The following is a 15,747-nucleotide window of genomic DNA, read 5'->3' as shown; positions in this document are numbered from 1 at the left end:
TTTTCAAAGTTAGTGAAATAAATTTAAAATATTCATATACAATATTTTTGTAGTTATTGTGGTATCAAAGTTCATGGAACAGGTGAATGGACTATGACATTATTTAGTGGTATTTGTATAAGACTTTGTCAATAATGGCATATGCAATTAATCATGCAAGTATTTGTGTTACTTATGTCACCATTGGGTGTCTTGTTACGATGAATTTGTTTTCATTTATTAATAAGTTATGGTCACGGTCTCTCTAATACCATTCATGGTTATGAAAGTATGGTTAATATGTCCATTCTTGTTTGAAAATTTAAAGCTTTAGGCAAGTTTATGGATTATAGAGATTAATGTTGTTAGAAATGGGGGGCAACCGAAGACAATGGCTGCAATGGAGCATAAAGGACCGATATTTCTTGTCAAAAAGAAATGAGAGAAGCTTACCATACAAAGGAAATTGCCTTCTTGGATAAGCTATAGTACCATTCATTTGTATTTTGCCTTAAAAAAACCATTTTGTCTTGTGGACAAAACGAACCATAATCAAAGGCAATACCTTCACTTGTAGGTTTTCGTTGGATGATTGAGTGGTAATAATGTGGTAAGCTATAAAGATAGTTACTCTTTGTTTCCTTTGTTTGAGGTGACATTTTATTTAAATGTTAGGATGCAAAATATTATTATAGGATGGGATGCAAAAATTTAAGAATAAATAAATCTATGTGATGTTTCCAAATTATACATTATTTATTTTAAAAATAATTTAAAAGAGGCTTCATAAGAAGAAGAGGGTGGTAATGGTGAAAGAAGACTTTTATATCAGTAATTGGTCACTATAAATTTCACATGTGAAGGCTCGAGTGGGGTGGATGGCAAACAAAAAAAAGAGAGCCACACATGGAGGGTGGGAAGCAATATCTAAGGCTTCTTTTTAGATTTCACTCTTGACAAGTAGGCATGGATATCATTATACCAATCCAAGATAATCATAAGCCGAAGTTTCAAGCCAGTCCAAGCTACGTGTCCTAAATTTGGAAGAGCACGTGGTGTGACCAACAAATGCAAAAGGTAGATAGTGTCACCCTTCCTTCGATACAATTTCAAGAAGCGCAATGATTCTTATATAATGAGTTTTCCACACACCTGCCGACATATTTGATTGAACCTCAACCATAGATAGATTTTTGTCATGACCATAGATAAATTTAGGTTAGTTGCAAGTTAAAAGTCAATCATTTTTATGGAAGGAACTTCATTCCATGTTAGTAGGGCTTATTGACTAGTTGGGTAGTTATTACCTGAGTTGTGACTCGTGGTGGCATGGTTAGAAATTCTATGTGTGTAAAGTATACGACAAAGGATGCAAGGATGAATGATGGAATGGATGGGACATATGTGCAATGACCAAGCAATTGTCAAATGGTGCACCTACAAAAATGATACAAGGGACATATGACATATGCAATGACACTTGACATTGACATAGGGACAAGAGGAAACATTGGTAGGAAGGAAGTGATATTGAAAAATGTGGTATTGAAAGAGTGGGTATATGGACTAGAAAAGTTGCATATCCTCTAAAGACTATGAATCAAGAGATAGGTTTTGATAGGACAATTGGTTTCAGGGAAAATATCCCCCTTAGTATTTGCCTTCAGAATAATTAATTGAGAGAAAGGGAAACTATATTCCCAAACTAATTGTCCCAAGAGAATACAAACTAACAAAATTTATATATTCAAAATTTTAAAAGGTAGGTATGTGTAGGGAATCTACCATCACATGAATTTCAAGGTTGAGGTTCCCAAGGCATATGCCCTCTTATGGATGTTTCTCTTTATAGGTGTCATCCTTAACCAACCCAACCCTGAGAAGGATCCAACACAACCAATTATCCCTATGAGTTTCCAAAGACATTGGAGGTTTTACTTCATAAGAAGATTGGAGTGCCCCCCTTGACCTCTTGATAGCACGAGAGTCTTGTAAGACTAGATAGATAATTGAAACAAGCTTCAAATATAGTTCAAAGAGTTTACTTTTTTGCACTTGTAGGGAATCCCACATCTCTTACTTCAAATATTTAAGCACATTCAACTAAATTTTGGTTTGCATGACCTCTCTCTCTCTCTATACACACACACATATATGATGCCATTAGTTTTTTTGAGACCACCACAAGATTTTATTTTTCTATAAAATCATGCTCACATCTCTTAACACTCCCCCTCTTTTCAACGAAGTCACACCAAACATAATGGCCCTTATGGGGTATGACTAGCTTACAACACGAAGGATACCAAACAAGATACCTAATGGAGACTACAATGTTGTCCTTCTATAGGAAGACATAGAATTCCTTCACTGGACCCCTAGACATAATGCAAACATAGATCCCCAGGCTAACACCTCCATTACTAAGAGAATTCAATTCATAATTAGAATTAAGTGTCATAGATCACACCAATAAACCACATGTTAACCTAGACCATAAACCACATTCATTGTAGAGCCAAACCATCATGTCATTGAAATGCCTTGGCATTGAGGAAAAGGAGCATCTAGAGTTTGATGGAGTAATGAACCATCATTCTGTACCCCAACGAGCTTGTGTGACGAGACTTATGTCGAGCACTCTCATGTTAATGTTAAAATGCATGTAATTGTCATGAGAGGGGAGAGAACATACATACCCCACCCTTTTATTCTTAGAATACCTTCATTTATTCCTATGGTAGCATTGGCCAAAAGTCTACATCATTACTATGTGGAGTGTTACTTTACCTTTTAACTTGAAACACAACTATGTATATAGAGCATATAACTAGCAATTGCCCCTAAAGGTGCAAAGATACACCGAAGAAATATAAGATTTGGGAATGCATTATATTAACTAGATTTTAGAATTGGAAATCAACTACATAATTTCAAAAAGACTTTTAATAATTTTTATTTATAAAATATGAGTAACTCAATAAATTTAATTACATTCATTGTAATGATGACAAACAAATATTCATTTTTACTAACAAATTTCTTATAAGAGCGTTTATCATAATATATCCTAACATTTAAGAAGAGACCCTTACAACATCCATTAAAACACAAAGATATGAAAAATGTTTGTGAAAAAATATCAGAATAATTGAATGTGACCTTGATCTTTCTTTTGTTGAATATATCCTAATGTTTGAGAATAGACAATCTTATTACATAGAGATACCAAAAACATTTATAAAGAAAAAGTAAAACATCTATTTAAAAAAAATGGGAATTTCTTTTACAAAATGAATAAGGTGAAATTCCAGTTCTATTTATATGTTTTAACATGAGGAATACAAAACATTTTTTATTTTCTTAAAACAAGGAAACCATTCATTGGATTCATTTTGTGTCAAAGATACACTAACATCTCAGATTCATACATTTTCAATTCTCTTTTGTACCCAATTTGACTTGTAAATTGCTCCAACTCATTCTTCAAACTCATGTATATAACATTGGACAGAGTCAGTCCATGTTGGATGGTGAAGCATGCTATTATAGAGGGCTCAATGCCGACTTTTAGTCTATTATTATTGGTAGCAGTTAAACTTAGGAGTTTCTTGGCAATTTCAGCTCGATATCGATTCTAAAGATTTACAACATAAGTCACCACTACCAACTATATGTTAGTCAACTTATTATATGCCATCTCAAACTCCTTGATAATGTCATTAATGATGTCCATCCTTTTATTGTCAATGAGGAGGTAGAGACAATTCAAAGCGGGATGCTGAAACTTGGCATCATTTGCAATGACCTTGATAATGCTCTTCTTTTTCTCCTCCTTGATTATTGGGTTAGCGAGGAAGCTATAAATCTCTTTGTAATACAGAAGCCGAGAGAACTTCTCAATGTCATTATTGACAAGATCTAGTGAATTGGTTGCTTGGGTTAGCTCTATAAGTGCTTCAACATATGATCCTACAGTGGTGACTGCCATTACAACATGGCCTTGTTTCCACTACCCACTAGAGGGACCTTAGAAGCCAAGCGATTGGCGGTCCTAGACAACCCTATCCTTATAAGGGAAGATTTAAAAGGTGCCCTGTGGGAACTTGCTCCACTTCCTACCTTCTAAACAACTCTCATGAATAGTGCACATTGAACATTTAGGGCCACTAGAGATTGCTTCAGAGCATCCTTCTCAGATGTCAATGCAATGAGACATCTCAAGAGTTCAAATTTGTTGTGGCAAGCTTCAGGTCCAAGTGTTTTAACATAAAAATACAAAGAAAATGTCTAGTTTACACAATACACACCTTTTTTACATTAAAATTTGATGTTTTTTTGATCCATGGAAATTTATTATATTTATTATTACATTAAAATTTATTATATTGAAATACTAATAACTTAAACTATAATTTTAAAATTAATTTTATTATTATTATAAATTAAAAAAAAAAAAATATTCAAGTGAACATGAAAAAACACACAATTTGTAAAACAGAAACAAAGTATCAATTTAAAAAAATTAAAAGCTGAACTATAACTTCAAAATTAATTATTATTATTATTATTATATTAAAAATAAAAGCATTATATCAAAACATTGAAGGTAACATGAGAAAGCATTTGTGTTTGGGCCTGGAGTATGCCCTAAAACTGCTTCTGCTTGGCTAAGAGCTCGTCTTAAGGAAACAGGTTAACAGCCCATGACCCAGAGGCATCTGGCAGGAGCGAGATCCTGCTCCCTTGGGTATCCCAAGCGAGAGCGTGCTCCCTTGGGTATCCCCTGAGAGGTTATTCCAGGTGGCGTGGCTTTCCTTGATAACAGTGATGAGTCAGTATCCCCTGAGAGGTTATTCCAGGTGGCGTGGCTTTCCTTGATAACAGTGATGAGTCAACCAACAATCACGGATAGCAGCCAGAGATGGCTGTCCTTACTGTTGGTTTGACGAACTGAATTTGATAAGTTTTTCCACCATTTTTAGAGAAAACATTTGTAAAACAAGAACAAAATATGAATTTAAAAATATATTATACGAAATCTACGTGAACGAGGACGAGGTCATTCAGCTTGTTAGTGCGATAATAATTCGTTAAGGGTTTTACCGCAGTCATAAGATGAAATTCAGTCCATATCTACTGGTGTTTAGAAAATCCCAGCGTTTATCATGATCTTCTATGACGTAACTAAGACATCTACTCGTTTGCAATATAGTTTTGCGACATCTCCTTAGGTCAACATTATTAACCTCTAGGTAAAGAACGATTTATACAGCTATAGCTGGTTCATCTACAATGAAAGAGAGAATACAAAAATCCAATGATAGAAGTTCGTGTGCATTTCCTTTCCATTTTTCTGCGATGCCAGGTTTAGGGAATTTAAAAAATAAGCATTTTTATTTTTTTAAACTGGAAAAAATATATTTGTTTTTCTAATTTCCAATATAAAAATATAATTTAATAATTTTTTTTTTTATTATTTGAAAAAATATTTAATAAATTAAATTTAAATTTGATTTCAAACTCATAAAAGTTAAAGCCTTAAGAACTGTTTATCATAAAAATAATTAAAGACTTATTAGATCTTCTATCACATAAAACAAATCTTTAATCATAAATAGGCAAAAAGCACATGTTAAATCTTCATTTAAATTAAAAATATAATATATCAAAAGTTTCATTATAATATTAAAAGAATATTAAATCTTTGATCAAGGAGAGGTGGTCAAGTGTATATTCTACAAGTCCGATGTCTTCGAATCATAACAACATTCAAACGGATGACACAATGTTTCTCGACTATTCGATACATTATTTTAGGGCTTTATTCTCTCTTGTTCATTTGAAGGTCTATTGCAATCATCACACCATAACCAACTGATCTAGTTCTTTATTCAAAGATTAAAAGAAACCACACTCATCGATAGATGGTGGAGTCAACATAGTATACATCATTGGCTCTAGAGGAGAAGGGCAAAAGAATGGGGGACTATGTCTCCACGAAAGGGTAAAGACTAGGGGCCTTAAGTAAGCTAAGGAGATGACCTTATTAAGTGATTTAACTCAAAAAATTTGTAACCTTATTTATGTCGCTTGATTATTAACCAGTGGTTGTTTTTAATTAATGCATCAGGTGTTTGGTGCATGAAGGAGGTGGAGGGGTTAGTGCATGAAGGAGGTACATGGGTCTCCATATAGATATGTGCCCTCCTCATTCCATGCAATTTAAAGCTTTACTTTTGGGCATGCAAGCAAATTATTATTGTGGTTGAAGGAATGGGAAGGAAGTTTAATTGTTTGGGTATTGTTTGAATTATCGAAGAGTTGAACTATCAAAAGTTCAAATTGTCCTATAAATTACCATTCAATTGGGAAAATTGGAAGCCTTCTCTTTGAGTAAACTACCATGAGCATGTTGTAATCGGAGTGTGGAAATCTAAGCCATTGATTATATGAGAATTGTGGTTGTATAGATGATAATAGTTGTAATTGAGAAATTTGTTATAGTTGATAAAAACAAATTGTGAATTAGAAGATCCTTTCATCAATAAGAGAAAACAATTACATGTAATCTGACATTTCAAAGTCTAGAAACTATCGTTTATCATAAAAGGACTACAAATCTTAGCCAATAAACAAAAAATACTAAGAAATCCACTCATCATAACAAACTATAAAGACTATAAATGATAGTAATTATAAGAAGAACATACTTATTCTCTACATATTTAGGATTAAAACTTCAGGCTTTTTTGGGTTGAGAAGGACGAAACGCCTTTGACAATGGCACGACTTTCCCTACGTTGACTAAATTTTCTCCATCTTCTTGGATCACAACCTTAATGCTCTTGTGTCCCTTTTTTCTATCCTCTTTGACCATCTTGGGGGGAATATTTGAAAGATTGTGTATGAACTCCTAAACGGGGATTTGAAGAACTTGAATAAGATTGAGTTTTATCTATTTGACTGTTGGATTTTGGATATTCCTTGTAAAGAGCCTTGATATGATGGTTTGACATGGCTTGTGGATATTTATGGGGTCAGGCCTTTGCTGGAGCAATCAATAGGTGGGTCAACTAGATCCATGTCTTTTGGGAGGCCATGAGTCTCATCCTCTTCCATTACTAATCTTGTTGGCTCCTTTGGCAGAGAATTTTGTTAATTACCTCCTAGATTATTTTTCTCGGGTTATATTGGGGGTGGAGAATATTTGGGAATACTTCTGGTAACTGGATGGGGGATTAATTGATTATCTTCTTGCACCATGGTCTCATATAGAGAGGAGAGAGACATGAAATTTCTTCCAAATTTGGGGTTTTAACCAGAATTTGTGGTTCCTTGAGGTCTTAAATTCCTTTGGGGGAGTTTTTCAAAGCCTTCTTGTTCTTTATGAGTTGATTAATCTGATGGTAAATGTAGAAATTCTCACTGTAGATCACCTGATAATGCAATGTACTAAAGCAAAATACTTAATCTACTTCTACTATCAAACTCGTGGAAGCCTAATCGATTTGAGAAAGATCAAACAGAACACATATAACAGAGAAGAAGAAATCATACACATGAAACACAGAAGAATACTCTGGGGAAAGCCTCAGCTAAAAACCCCGCTACCTGTATTATCATACAAGGTGGAAATACATCAAGATTACACAAAGCTTTAGCTCCCACAGCTAACCAGCTCTCAGTACAATCCTCCTGGATGCTCACCGGCAAACAAGGCTTCTCACAAACCTTCTCCTCTACCCTCCAAGCCTCCTATTTCATTGCGTTGTTTCTCTTGGGTGATCCTACTGTTACCAAGTGTAACACTGATCACTCACATTGATCTCACACCTTGTAAGAACTGCGCAATCCTCAAGGAATGAATTCCTTCTGCACGCAAGAGATTTTCTTATAGGAAAATTGTTGCAACTGATAGTACACTGTCCCTACCTTTAATCTCAACTGGGTCTCTGTCTGAACTGACTTGCATGAGTTATTCATGAGAGAATATTTAGTTATCTGGAGTATACTAGTTTCATGCATGCATGCATTAACTCACTGAACTCACAATCAGCTCCACAAACTATTTGGAACTAATCTAACTGGACTTAACTTAGTTAACTGAGCTAACTAATTACAACTCAATTATAACTCATCCTTATCTACTTAATTAAGGGATAACTTCCTCAATCAAAGGGATAAATGTTGCATGTCTTCACAAAGACTTCATGTTTGATTTTCACCAGCTAATTAACTCAAGATGAATTAATTAATAATTTTTTCAAACAACTGGCGAGACTAAATTCGAATTTTAATTCTAAATTCTATCTATAACAATGCTATTTTTAGCATTTCTTGTTGCTATTTTCAACACTCCCTCTCAACAAGAAAGGAATTCAATTTGATCCCGATCCTGAACCTTTGGAATGTTCTGCATGCAACACTTCTCTCAAATGTTGTTGTTCCAGCAAAAAAACATCCAACCTGAATCAGAATGATGCCTCTATCATCAAAGTCTCTGACTGCTATTGCCTCTATCAACTGAAAACTCTGCACCTCTGTGCTCTTCAGTATCTGACTGATCTAGCCTCTGTCACTTTGATATCTGACTACATCAATCATACTGATTCCTCTTGCTGCATCCGTGTTGCTGCTGGTCCTATCTCCCAGCACTGCATCCGCACTGCACCTCCTCTCATCATGTTGCATTGTGCTGCCCAATGCTGCACTGCAACTCAGTTACTGAGAAGTAAGTAACTAATCTCCCAACTGACCTCCCTGTTGAGCTAGAAACGCCCTATGATGCTGAAGCTCCCTCTTCCGCTCCATCCGCATCTGTCTCTACCCACTCAGCTAGTCCTGCTACTCCTTGTCAGGGCTCCCGTAGCAAGGTCTAATCAAAGAGGCTGGGTACCTCAAGGATCCTACCCCTAATTCAGCCTTCTTGGGACTATCACTTCACATTGCCCCACCTAACACGTGGAGGTATGGATGCATGTGATCCTTCTGCCCACTTGGCTCAAAATTCCCCCCTACTAGAGGTCTCTACATGAGTGGATGCCTCCACTCGATCTCCTCTCATCATCTCCAATTGTGGCTCCTCCACAATTGTCTGAGACTTCTTCTGGGGCTGCATATTGAGAGGTAATTTACCCTCCCTCTTAACCACCAAGTCTCCAACATTTGCCTTGCTCCTCAAGGCTTTGCATGCATCTTGAACCTCAAGAGCATACATGTTCTTGACTGGTGAACCGATCTTCTTCACCTGTCTCGTGGTGACGTGTCTAAGGAAAACCTTTCCCTTACTGAAGACAACATCATAGCCTTTTTCCTCCAACATCGTGATCGATACCAGGCTATTCTTCAATCCAGGCACATACTTCACATCTGTCAAGGTAATGAGAGCTCCATGCTCCCTCTGAAAAGCAACAGTGCCCACTCCTGAAACACTAGACCTTTCATCATTACCCATCTCTATGCACATTTTGAGGTCTTTCTCCTCCAAGGTACTGAACAAACTCTTATTGTCGGTCATGTGGAATGAGGCTCCACTGTCAAGAAACCAACCACAACCCATCATCGATGAAACCATGCATGCGACGAGGGTAAAATCCAATTCGAACTGAGAGGCCAATGCCTCACCTTCAGATCCTTCCAAGGATCCCTTCTTAGACTTCTTTAATGGACAACTAGTTCCATAATGGCCCACCTCATGACAATTAAAGCATCTCACTTTAGATTTGTCAATCTTCTTCCTACCATGGTAAGAACTCGATTTGGGATGAGAATCCTTCTCCTTCCCTTTCCTTGCCTTACTCGCTAAGGCCAAATTTCCTTCATCCTCCTTGGATGAAGAACCATCTCTGGTGCTCCTCCTGATCTCCTCTTGCATCAGATCCGACCACAATCGTTCCCAATCTGGCAGTTTCTCTCTTCCATTCACTGAGTCCTGGTAGCTATGCCAGCTCTTAGGAAGACCGAGGAGAGCAAGACTCACCATGTCATCATCGGCTGTCGTGATTCCTACACTTCCAAACTCATCTCTGCAGGTGGTGATCTTGTTCAGATATGTAGAGATCGTGTCGCCCTTTTCACACTTGATTTTTCGAAGCTTGTCCTTCAACGTCAACTTCCTCTGGTTGATGCTATTTTGATATAGATCCTTCAATGTCTTCCACATTGAAAATGCAGTCTCCTTCCCATGGAGACTTGAGACAATATGGTCTCGAACTCCCTCCAGAATAATCCTCCTCGCTCTCGCCACACATTTCTTCCATTTCGCCAATTCTTGGGCATTAGCTACTGCTGGCTTGGGGACTTCTTGATCAATGAAGTCCTTCAAACCGTTGTCTTCTAATACTGCTTCCATGCGATCCTTCCATGCTATGTAATTCAAGTTGCCATCCAGGGCATACTCGAGTTTCAAGCCATTGAATGCCATTGGTGAACTTTGAGATGTGATAAGAAATTGATTTTGTACCTACAATCAAGAACTTCAAACTTCGAACTTCTCCCTTCTTTGTATAATGTTCTCCACTTTGATCACCTTTGCTCTGATACCATGTAGAAATTATCACTGTAAATCACCTGATAATGCAATGTACTAAAGAAAAATACTTGATCTACTTCTACTATCAAACTTGCGGAAGCTTAATCGATTTGAGCAAGATCAAGCATAACACATATAATAGAGAAGAAGAAATCATACACATGAAATGCAGAAGAATACTCTGGGGAAAGCCTCAGCTAAAAACCCCGCTATCTGTATTATCATACAAGGTGGAAATATCTCAAGATGACACAAAGCTTTAGCTCCCACAGCTAACCAGCTCTCAATACAATCCTCCTTGATGCTCATAGGAAAACAAGGCTTCTCACAAACCTTCTTCTCTGCCCTCCAAGCCTCCTATTTCCTTGCGCTGTTTCCCCTGGGTGATCCTACTGTTACCAAGTGTAACACTGATCACTCACATTGATCTCACACCCTGTAAGAACTGTGCAATCATCAAGGAATGAATTCCTACTACACGCAAGAGATTTTCTTATAGGAAAATTGTTGCAACTAATAGTACACTATCCCTGCCTTTAATCTCAATTGGGTCTTTGTCTGAACTGACATGCATGAGTTATTCATAAGAGAATATTCAGTTATCTGGAGTTCACTAGTTTCATGCATGCATGCATTAACTCACTGAAGTCACAATCAGTTCCACAAACTGTTTGGAACTAATCTAACTGGGCTTAACTCTGTTAACTGAGCTAACTAATTACAACTCAATTATAGCTCATCCTTATCTACTTAATTAAGGGATAACTTCCTCAATCAAAGGGATAACTGTTACATGTCTTCACAAAGACTTCATGTTTAATTTTCACCAACTAATTAACTCAATATGAATTAATTAATTATTTTTCAAATCGCTGGTGAGACTAAATTCAAATTTTAATTCTCAATTTTAATTCAAGGACAAATTAAAATTGGAATATATCTTGAAATTCTATCTATAGCAATGTTATTTTTAGCATTTCTTGTTGCTATTTTCAACAGTGAATCCTTTCCAATCATAGGATAGTCTCTAAAAATATGCCCATATTCATGACAACACCTGCATCGAAATGAGACATTTTCAGTGTTTGTTTCCCAAGATTATCTTGATAATAAATGTCTATTGAAGTTGGAAGAGGCTGCGAAATATTCATATAGACATAGATCCTTGCATAGGATGTGTATCTCCCTCTCTTAATAGTCTTATAAACCTTGAAAAATCTACAAATGGAATTGTCAATGTCTTCAAGAATTTCTTCCTCCCAATATTAGTTTGGAAGAGAAAAGAAATGAATCCATACCCGAGCAACAAGGAAGTCTTCCTTCTCAAGATTGTACTGCTCTTTCCAAAATCACATGAAGAGCCCAACATTATTAAAAAAGTAAGTCCCTCCTTCAAAAGTCCTCATTGTATCCTCCAAGACGGTAAAAATTACTGTGAAAAACCCTTTTTCTCCTAGCTTCAAATCCATTTGTTCCTTAAGGTTCCATTTATTTTGGATCCAACAGATCAAGGATTTTTTTGGAGGTCCACAATCCAATGAACTTGAAAATTAGAGCACGATCCTGCATATGTTGTACATATTCTACAACCTTGTTGGATCTGACCTCATACTTTAGATCTTCCACTACTTTTGGTAGGAAACACCCTTGACTTTTATTTTGCCAAAATGCTCGAAGCAATGGTTTCTCTGGTGGCTATGATCTCCATTTCCTCGAACTGAGCTTTAAAAATGACATGAATGATAAGGAGTTTAGGAGGGATTGTCATTCGATCCAAAATTCCTATGAATTGTTAATACAATCTAACTAAAGGAGGGGGTCAAACCCCCTCCCGCGGAACTAGCCATGAATGGCTATGCAAAAGAAACTGTAGAAAATCCTATAGATTCATAAGCTCATGCAATGTTCTAAAGAAAAGGACAAGAAACTACTTCTACTTTCAATCAGCAGAAGCCAATAGATCGATGAAAACAATATGAACAAGAAGAAGATAAATCAATGGCACATAACACAAGATCTATCTAGGGAAAGCCACTGCTCAAAACCCCACTATCTGTATTGCATATATAATAAATATGAGTGAAGATACAAAGCTTGTTCTCACTAGAACAATTCCGCACAAGTATGCTCAACTCTCTCAGCTCATAAGCAAGCTCTTGGCCAACACTTAGCTAATTCTGCAGCTCTCCAAGCCCCTAATCTCTTGCGTAATTCCTAGGATGAATAGCCCATATGTAAAGGGAATTCATGCTTCCAAAACTGCACAATCCAAACATAGGATCAATCCCTAATGCATCCATGATATTTACACTCCAGTAAATAATACCACTTATAGTACATTGTCCCTGCACTCTAGTCTCAACTGGGTCTTTCTCAGAATCGACATGCATGAGTTTCTGATGAGGGAATCTTCAATTAACTAGAGTGACACTTGTGGATGCACTAGTGCACCAACTGTCTGTTAACTCTCTATTAATTCCAAAAACAGTTTGGAACTAATTTAACTGAACTTAACTCAGTAAACCGAGTGATCTAATTTCCAACTCAATTTAAACTCATACTGGACCCCTAAAACTTAGGGAGAACATATACATGACTACAGAAAGACTTCCAACTCGAAATTCCTAAGCTAATTAAGTTAATTAAACTTAATTAACTATTTACAAGTTGCTATGAGAATAGAATTCGATTTTAATTCTCAATTTAATTCAAGGACAAATTAAACTGGAATTTCTTGTTTCCATTTATCAACACTCCCTCTCTACAAGAAAGGGATTATCAGCTACCCTGATCCTATCTACGTGAAACTCGAATTTACATCTTGACAAGGCCTTTGTCAAAATATCATCATCTTACTCCTCCATGGGAATGTATTCTAACAACATAATCTGCCTCAATACACAATCTCTGAGATGATGATATCGGATATCAATATGCTTGGACTGATCATGAAAAACTGGATTTTCAGAGAGTTTGATACAACTCTGATTATCACAGTAAATCATAGTTGGATCCATCTGCTGACCAAACAAACTAACCATGATCTTCCTCATCCAAATGGCCTCACATGCTTCCTGAATCACAACCATGTACTCTGCCTCTATTGAAGTGAGTGCAACTGATCTTTATTTCTTGTTGTACCAAGAAAATGTCGCTAAACTAATAGTGAATATCCCTCCTTATGTGCTCTTCCTGTCGGATGGACTCCCTACCCAATCTGCATCGGTGAAGCCTTGAAGCTTCACTCCCTCTGTCAGTCTGTACCATAATACATACTCAGAAATTCCCCTTAGGTATCTCAACACATGCTTTTCCTCCTTCCAATACAGCTTGGTAGGCCTAACCATCGCTTGACTAAGTTGGTTAGCTGCACAACACATATTCAACAGTGTGTTCACCAACACATGACTGAACCCACAAGATGCCTATAAATAGTAGCTTCAACTACTTCCCCTGAAGTAGCATCCTCCTTCCTCTAGTTACCTGCTAGAGGAGTCTCCATGGGTTTGTTGCTCTCCATGCAGAATCTCCTGAGTATCTCGTTGGCATACTTGCCCTGAGACACAAACAACTCCCCATCTCCCTGCCATACCTCCATGCCAAGAAAGTAATGGGTTAACTTCATCAGAGTTCACCATAAGGATCTAGTAGCCATCAGAACTAGAAGGTTGGGGGAGGTGGGTTGCTTGACCTAGCTTAGGTTGAGCAACAACAAATCCTTGCTGAGGGAAAGGATTTGTGAGCATGGCCGGTTGAGGTGGTGTGTGGTTCTGAGGTGATTGTTGACCTCGAGACGCTACTTGAGCTTCCCACATTTGACGCATCTGGGGTAAAAGAGGACACTCATGTGTATAGTGGCCATGTACACCACAACACACACAAGGCTTATTCGTGCGAATGGCCTTGTTCTGCTTGGGATGGATGCCCTATTGCTGGTTGTTGGTGTTAGGTTGGTTCCCCTGGGGTTCACTAGGTTGGTTACCCTGGTTACCCTTGTTACCCTTCCCCTTATTGTTTTTCTTCGAATTTTGGGGATTGGTAGCACTCTGCTGTGCAAACACTTGTCCCTGAGGGGGAAGTGGCTATTGGGGTTGAGGATGCATGGGAGGCTGTAGTGCTAATGCTTGAGGGGATGGAGCGCAAGACTGTGCATAAGGAGGAGAAACAATTTGGTAGACGAGTTGGGTTCCAGGAAACATGTTGCTAGCAGGAGGGGTATAAGTGTTGGAGGAACTGGTGCTCCCCTGCATGTAGCCATAACTATGCTAAGTATATGGCAAAGAGTGTGAAAGTGATCCAACAATACCGTTGGCGGTGTGAGATGGCTCCGGTGCATTGGCACTTTCAGGACGAGGGAGGTCTGGAATGACAGTATAGACATAATAGATTGTGCATAAATCAGATCATATCTTAAAGCGGTCTGGAGAGCTTCTTCCTTGGTCTGAGGGAAATGGGACGCGACATCTTTCCCGATGGGGGCTCTTAAGAAACCAATCTACATATACACGGTCTACGAAAGGCGAGGCACGACATGTTCTCCTCCTTTGACGCCACTCTTGATCATGGTCAGAAAGGCGAGTGGCAGAGTACTGACGAAATGTGGTCAATAGCTCCATACCAGTGTCATACCAAAGAGGTAATTGAAAATATCAAAGGAACGCTTTAGCAAGCGTCGCGAAAATGGAATCAGATGCGGAGGGCTAGTCTACATACCATTTTGCAGCATCTCTAGTGAGCGTGCATTGGAAGAGCCGAAGACGAATGGATTCATCGGTTATGGAGTTGGATGAACACCACATGTGGAAGGATCGAACATGGTTGGTAGGATCCTCTCCAGCGATACCCTCAAACTTTGGGATGTCTGAAGGAAGCTTAGCCGGCATAGAGGGCCAACCAACATCATGGTGTATGGGGTCGCTTATCAACTGGTTAAGATCCGGTAGACTTAACCCATCCATAAAGGGGAGCATGGGGGCTTCCAGAACAGTTCCTGATATTGTTCTGCTTGATGTGATCACTGGTATAGAACTAAAGCCACCACCAGGCTGGGTTCCTGCACCAGCTATAGGTCCAGACATGGCGACGATATGTGGTGAAGTAGGCTCAGAATCTGAGGAGGAATCAGAAGAACCAGGAGAAGAGTTGGTATGGGGACTCAGAGGGTTATGAACTCGAACTCGACAGGGAGGAGTAATATGCCCAAGCGGAAACTGGGGGTGAAGGTGTAGGTTTTA

General features: G+C 38.0%; 1 pseudogene; it reads right to left on the bottom strand.

Moving 5' to 3' along the window:
- The window catches only part of LOC149228980 (uncharacterized), a 40,224-nt pseudogene extending 25,095 nt beyond the window's left edge, over positions 1 to 15,129 (bottom strand).
- Positions 15,130 to 15,747: the final 618 nt, after the last annotated feature.

This window comes from Pinus tabuliformis, chromosome J, assembly GCF_031772625.1.
Source record: "Pinus tabuliformis cultivar Carrire ecotype Pingquan chromosome J, CPIR1, whole genome shotgun sequence".
NCBI classification, from domain to species: Eukaryota; Viridiplantae; Streptophyta; class Pinopsida; order Pinales; family Pinaceae; genus Pinus; species Pinus tabuliformis.
Note: the sequence above shows the minus strand (reverse complement) of the source record. Positions and strands in the feature narration are given on the sequence as shown.